Source organism: Melanotaenia boesemani, chromosome 20 (assembly GCF_017639745.1).
Source record: "Melanotaenia boesemani isolate fMelBoe1 chromosome 20, fMelBoe1.pri, whole genome shotgun sequence".
Lineage (NCBI taxonomy): Eukaryota > Metazoa > Chordata > Actinopteri > Atheriniformes > Melanotaeniidae > Melanotaenia > Melanotaenia boesemani.
This window is the reverse complement of record NC_055701.1, coordinates 12523576-12530751: the sequence shown is the minus strand read 5'-3', so window position 1 is coordinate 12530751 and position 7176 is coordinate 12523576. Positions and strand designations below refer to the sequence as shown.

Here is a 7176-nt window from a genome sequence, read left to right as displayed (position 1 = left end):
CTCTTCTGCCTTCTTCCCTCCTTTCTGGATTTTTGCATGACTGCTTAAGAGGAATGTGTTGGTGGAATTCATTCATAGCTTAAAAAGAAAAAAACGGGACCACAATCCAGCACAATATATATAAAAGCAGAGAAATAAAAAAGAAGCTTTCCATTTGCCTTTGTTCAGATAAATTCAGCGGATTAATTGATAATACATCTGTTAACTTTTGCTTTATTACGCTCAGAGTGATCCTTAATAAAACAAATGGGTAAAACATTACTTGTCAAAATATTCCTCTCCTGCCACATATTAGTTTAACTGCAAAAGCTGAAATTAATATGCAAGTGCTGTAATAATGTCTTTATTTTATATTCTTTGTTTTTACACATAAAGCTAAGAGTCAAATTGATAAAATTCATAATTTGCTGCTGATACAGGCAATTATAACAGTAGATATTTGGTATGTGTTTAGTTGGGAGTGTGTGGGTGACAGAGAAGGGGAAGAAAGAGAGAGAGGAGCTGAAGTGGGATAATCACAAGCTGTATTTTAATTAGCCTGGCAGGTTTGATGGATACATTGCAACTGCTGCTGCTTTGCAAAAAAAAAAAAAAAAAAAAAAAAAATCACAGCTAAACAGAGGGCTTTCCCTGCACTGTTCCCTTATCACAAAGGAGCTAAACCTTTGTGTAATGTAACATGTAACTGACCCCAGAGGTCATCAAAACACATTCAGTCTCCTCCCCTGGGATTAAGGGAGCAAGAACCTCATACAGTTTGTGTTTAGGAAGAGTTTGCTGACACAAATGCGTGCAGGCATCTCAGAGTTTGATCTTTACACTAAATCAGAAGTTTAGGTTTGGTTAAAAGTTCTGTGAAGATGATTACGGGTGTCCTTATGCTGCTGAATGAAGCTCCAGTCTAGTATTTAGACTCTGGTTTTATCATACAAAGGTGCTCTGATTGTTAAATTATTTGCTTTTTTTTTCTATTAAATTCACCAAAAGGTTAAATGTCGAGCCTCCATAATGGCGTGCCTCTGAGTGTTTGCCAAGTTTGTTCAGTCTGTTAATATGACATGCCTTTTTAATTAGTGCTATAATTGTTTGTGTTGTGTTTACGCAGGAGTTTGCCAATAAACAAACGGATGCAATTAAACACAGTCGCCTTCAGATCGTCTACAAGGAGACAAGGTCAAGATGAGTAAGGAGCTGAGGAGGACAAATAAGACGAGGAAGACTCAAGGTTAACGCTAACTGAGTGAACTGAAGTGTGGAAAGTGGTTGTTTTTACAGTCTGGATAATTTTTTAACAAACAAACATCCTTCAGTATTTTTTACATCACATGTGCACATTTTAATACTCTTAATTGATGTTTTATATTTGAGTGTTTGTTTAGAAATTAAGCCAGTTTGGCTGATTGTCACATTTGTGTATATTCTGACATGTAACCAAAGATTATTGTGCAAATAAAAAACACTTTTCTTGACAATCTTATCAGAGCTCCGCTCTGTTCTCCCTCTCCCTTCACCTTGGCATGAGTAGCCTTCTTCTGTGTGTGCTGAGGTGCCTGCATGGCGTGGTAAAACCTGCCCTGCAGACCGGACCTCTCAAGTCTTCAAAGGAGGACGAACTCAATGTGGGGGATTTGTTCAGGCTTATTTGGTAACCTAGGATTTGAATTGGATTCTTGGAGGCATTCATAACACATTTGAAAATGTTACATTGTATGATTTTCTGTGTAATCCCCATAATAAATTCCAGAAATGGTCACAGCGCTCACACAACTGTGACTATTCAAGATTTATCAAATGGTTTTCTTGTCTTGCCTCTTGTGGGGGGTGGGGTGGGTGTTGACTGCAGGGACTGGAGGGGTGCAGGTGGTTTGGGAGAGCCGGTGAATTATGCTGCTTTTAACCTCTCTCTCTAAACTGTGTCGTTTACTTGACCTGAATATGTGATAGGGTCAGCCACCAAGCTTCAACCTCTAGTAGATTATACCCACCTGGGAAGAGGGTTAGTGTACATACACACACAAACAGTACAGTTTATTCAACTAAATCTTTATTCAAGTTTGTAAAGTGTTCCACACAATCTTTGCATCTTTATTATTTAATATAAAACTTTTAAAGATCTCACACAAGCATCCTTTATGATGTTTTAAGATACTGTACTGATAATGTGGAAACTATTCAAATTAAATCTTCTTCTTCTAAATTAATTGATAAATCAAATATTAGCCAGACTGAAAAGTATTTTTGATCAAGTTGCTCACTGGCTCATAATTGGATCCAAACACCTTGTATACATGCAACTAAAGTGCAGACAAAACATCTTTACCCTTTAACATCAAACAGCTAAATGAATAAAAACTATACAAAGCATTTTTTTTGCAATATATTCATAAGCATTAAAGAATAGTTATGAGCCTGTGTTGCATAGATTTGGAGTCTGGTGCGTGTAACTTGATGAGAGCAAGAGCAATGTTGTATTTGTGCCCTGTCCAAACCCCACTTTGCTTTGAATGACACTTTGGCGGTGCCTTGAGCTCCCCACTTCGACTTCTCAAGCGTACCCCCTGTCAGTGGCAACTCTGCCAATTCCTCTCATGTCTTTAATATCTCTCTTTGGGCCCTTGGGTTTTGCCAGTGAAGGTTCCCCCGTGACAGTTGGGCATCGCCATCACATTTGGGAGACAGCGGCGGGCGTTTGCAGCGTTCCCAGCCACAGGGCTGTGGGGAATCTGTGATGGCTCGCCTGTCAGCCGGCCCCTCCCCTGTAATTAGGAGAGTAAACACAGCGTCTGGCTCGGCTTGGGGGACAAGTAGGAGGGAGAGGAGGAGGGAACCATCCGGCTCCTGTCCTGCCGCTACTTGAGCTGTCCAGGAGCAGCTTTGGATTGACAGACTGTGATGTGCACCCTATCACATACCTGCAAAGGGATGAAATGTGGAGCAGTGTTAACATGCTGAGGAACATCAGGTACCTCCTGTGAGGATGATTTTTGTTGATGTGAACCTTTGTTGGGCAACAGAGAGAAACTGATCATCAAATAAGATCTGAGAGTTAAGAGAAAGTGTACACCTAAAGTGAAGAAGATGCTGACTATAACTTGTGTTCTGTCAGGTATTTCTTGTACTTTTTTTAAACCAGTTTAGGACTGCAGCCAACAGTATAAACACACCACCACTAAGCCTTCATCTCTCCTCCCTTCACCTCTCTCCTGGTTGCTGGGGGGACTGGTCAGTGGCTACAGGAATGTGTTGTGGGCTGGAGTTGTAGCCGTAGCTTTGGACTGTTTGCACCCTACCCCAGTCACTGCGCTCTACCCGGGCAGGGAGGTGGGCTGTGGGAATGCTAAGACCAGGAGGGGAAGAATTTCACCAGAGGACCTGCCAGAGAAATGCCATGCAGAGAGCGATGAAGAGAGCAACCTAGATAGAGAGTTAGAGAACAGAAACCTTAGCCAATTGAAACACAGCCTGTCAGTGTCATTTTGGTATTGTAGGATGCTCACTGATGATGGGCCAGCTGCTGGTGGCCACTCAGACACCGTGGCACCAAATCTAATTCAGATCTTTGTCAGATGGCGTAGAGTTCAGAAGTCATAACTAAAGTGCAATTTATAGTCAGAGGATTAAACATTTCTGTTTAAATAATCCACCTTCCCCAGTGTACCTCTCTTACCTGTGCACATCACCTGCAATACAATTATTTTAAATACATTTTAAATCAGATGGTGTGCATCAGTGTGTATGTGGCTGACAGGGAGAGTACAAAAGAAGGAGTGCTTGAAGGCCCAATGTACTTGCCAAAGTCTTTACGGCGCCCAGAGAGCCATGCTGCAGCATCATGGTCCACAGCATGGAAAGACATGGGGCAGATGGGTGCAGTGTAGCAGCACAACCTCCCCCTTCTTCTCCCAAATGTGAGGCAGCAGTGGTGGGAATGGCACAGTGTGAGAGGGAGTCTGGGTTCATGGCTGAAACAGAAAAGCTGTTGGAGAGGCATTTGGGGGCTGGGAGAGAAAGCTGTTTGAGGGGGGGCTTTGGAGAAGCTGTTGGTGGGGAAGGGATCCTGCAATGGAGAGGGAAAGCCAGTCCCCCTTGTCACATCTCTTTGAAATCCAAGTGCAGGGGCACGAGCCCAGGGAGGAGTGGCAGTGTGGCCCAGCGCCTGGGCAGACAGGCAGTCACCGCACTGGGCTACAGTCCAGCTCGCCTCGCCTGGCCCCTTCCCACTAGAGCCCACCCCGTCTGGCCCAGGCTTATGGGAGTCAGGCAGCCGACCCCCAGTGGATAGACCGGAGCCCTGCGCTACTGGGTCCCATCTTAGATCCTCTGCTGGGTTCAAAACAGCGGCAGCGTCCCCCAGGGAGAAGGGCCCTGCAGAGATGAGGGGGTGCATCCTCTGCCTCACAGCTTCTCCTGCACCCAGGCCTCTGGATGGGGGCCCAGAGTAGTCTGCTGCTGATGATAACCCCCACCTCGCCATCAGGCCATTCTGCCTTCAGGGCCTGTGCAGGTCCACACATCCCCATGGCAACAGTAGCAAGGCTGTGCACACAATGTGAGTGGGCAACAAGCCAAGTGCTGCCAAATTGGGATGAGGGAGAGACGTTTTGGGAGAATGCTCAATCCAGCATCTTTTCACCTTTTTTTTTTTTTTTTTTATCTCTGGGTAATCATGTTTTTGGCTCTAGTGATCTAATATCAGACACTTGGACAACATTTGTCATTGAACAGGGGTCAGCAGTACCATGAGACACTTTTGTGAGCTTCTTCACTGCTGCTGCATGCTTCTTACTTCTCTTTTAGGTACTAAAACTGTCAGTTTTTATAACCACAGCGACAGGCAAACAAATACAGACCCTGAGGCAGAATTGAACTGATAATTTTGAGGCATGTGTTGTGTGTTTCAAGAGACCTTGTCACGGCAATATTAAGCCTGCGTAAACACAAGTAGTTCAATGACATCCACAGCAACCACCTAAAGTTGATTCCCCACCCCCTCTAAGCCACTGGGAAGATACTGTATAAGTGGATGGGTGGTGTTTACTGAAAGTGGATATCTGCTGTTTGTTTTTTTGCTCTGCTTTCCAACTGTAAACACTGCATAGATTTCCTTGAGTGGTGTTTGAAACATGTTTGTGTGTGTGCCATGTGTTATATTTGCTGATAACAGGATTTACTCAAATTGCGAATCACCAGTTGAGAAAGGTTAATTGTCAGTGCAAGTGGTAGAATGGGTACACGCAATAATTATTAGTCTAAGTTGCTTTATTATTTAATGACACTAATTAGGTATTAACTGTGGTCGTCTTTTTGGATCACAACTTCAAATGCATGTCAAATTGCATTAAGTTCACTTTGACATCCATTTATCAAACTAAAGGAGTGCTGTTTTGTAGATGTCCTTAGAGTGTTTATTATTCTGAAACAGATCTGTTCTTGAGGTACTGATCAGAAAATTAGCAGAGGGCTTTTCTGAAATGGTTCATTGAAGTTCATCCTCATTCTATTTGCTGTGTAGGACAATACTTTTTTAGACTGTTTTTTTTCTTTCTGTTTTTGCGTTCTGGTAATTTTAGTAAATTAGTTTTTCCAGCTCACGTTAGAAGCATATTTAATACACACACAAGAAGTGTCTTCTCAGTTGGACCAGTTATTACTCCTGTAAGACATCAGGGGTTTGGTTTGTGTGCCACCCATGCGGATAAGACTGGCATGAATCTGGCATTAAGGTGAGGTGGAAAGTGACAAGGATAGAAAGCAAGAGATCAAGGCATGACTGCCAGTGCATGTCATTGCCCTACACTCTCATCAAATAGCCCCGTGCTGCTTATGTTGCTGCACAGACGCAAATTAATTTGGATGCCTGGAAAGACTGCAGAGCCCAGGACTCATCTCTGCCCTTTAAGAAAGAAAAGACACCAGCGGAGAGCACTCTTCCAACAAGGAGGGGGGGGCAGGGGCCGAGAGGTTTTGATGGATTTCAGTGGAGGGCAACACAGTGTCTGGAATAAGATGGGAGGGTACAGAGGACACGGTTGAATATGCTTGTCCTGCTATGATGACAAGATGGCTCAGCCACCACTGTGCCTCTGGCCTCCCCCTGCTTTGGTCCTTCCCTGTCTCCCCCTGGTACTCCCCCCCCCCCCCCTGCCCCAAGACACCAGAAAGGGAGGAAAGAGGGAGGGAGAAGAGTATTGAAGGTTAGCTGCCGTTTAATCTTCTCCTTGGCTCACTGGAGATTCTTTCACAACATGCCCCACTCTCTCTTCTCCCCAAATCTGTACCTGCTCATCCCTGGGCCTGCTTTACAGGGGAGCTCTTGATCAGTGAGGTGATGGAGAATGGCCCTCGTCACACACTCCAAATAGGATCGGATTGCCTGGGAGTAAAAGGTGAGAGCCACATGAAGTCTCGTTAAAAAAAAAAAAAAAAAAAAAAAAAAAAGAGGAGGTAGTGGTGTGGTAATGCTTCAGCAACCAGACACTACCAATATAATGAACTGTGTTTGAAATGGACTGTCCAGGGTTTGGAGGTTTTAAAAGAAATAGTGATGGTGCAGAACAACAGCAAAACTCCAGTACATATGTTTGCTGATACGGAGATTGGCCAAGAAAAGAGGGGAAGAAGGCGGAGGTCTTGTTCTCCACTGGCATGTCGTTGGCATGTCGTTAACCTCCCAGAGCTTGAGGGAAAAGAATCAGGCCTGTGTGAGCTTTAAACTCAGGGTTCGTTTGAAAGGTTCCTGTGGAGAGCTGGATCCCTGCTGGAGGACAAGGTAACAAAACAGCAGCATGCTGACAAAAGGAGGGATGGACACTAGAGTAAAGGGTTGAATAAAAACACATGCTGGGGCACAGAGCGACTCCCTGGGTCCTGTATTATACATTTAAGTGGCTGAAATTAAGTGTTTCAATAATTTGGAAATGCATACCATTTCATTTAGACCAAACTCACCATTAATCATGTCCAATCTAAATATTCACAGAAGTAAAAAAAAAAAATAGTGTAATAATGTAAAATAAACACACTTCTTGTTCTTTCATTTTGTGGTCTTTTTTGTGTGCTCTATTCATCTTTTAGGTCTGATTTTGGTAATTTTCAAGCTGCCATTAACATTTCTTTCAGATAATTTTTAGCCTCTGTTTAATTTTTGAGTCTTTCTGGTAACTCTTATTTTCTTTT

General features: G+C 43.5%; 1 long non-coding RNA gene across 1 annotated transcript in view; it reads left to right on the top strand.

The window, feature by feature from the left end:
• Window positions 1–1746, top strand: part of LOC121631364 — a 3788-nt gene extending 2042 nt beyond the window's left edge. The window contains exon 3 of the long non-coding RNA XR_006008727.1: window positions 1106–1746. This is a non-coding gene — a long non-coding RNA (uncharacterized LOC121631364). The remainder of the gene's footprint in view (window positions 1–1105) is intronic.
• The last annotated feature ends 5430 nt before the right edge of the window (window positions 1747–7176 follow it).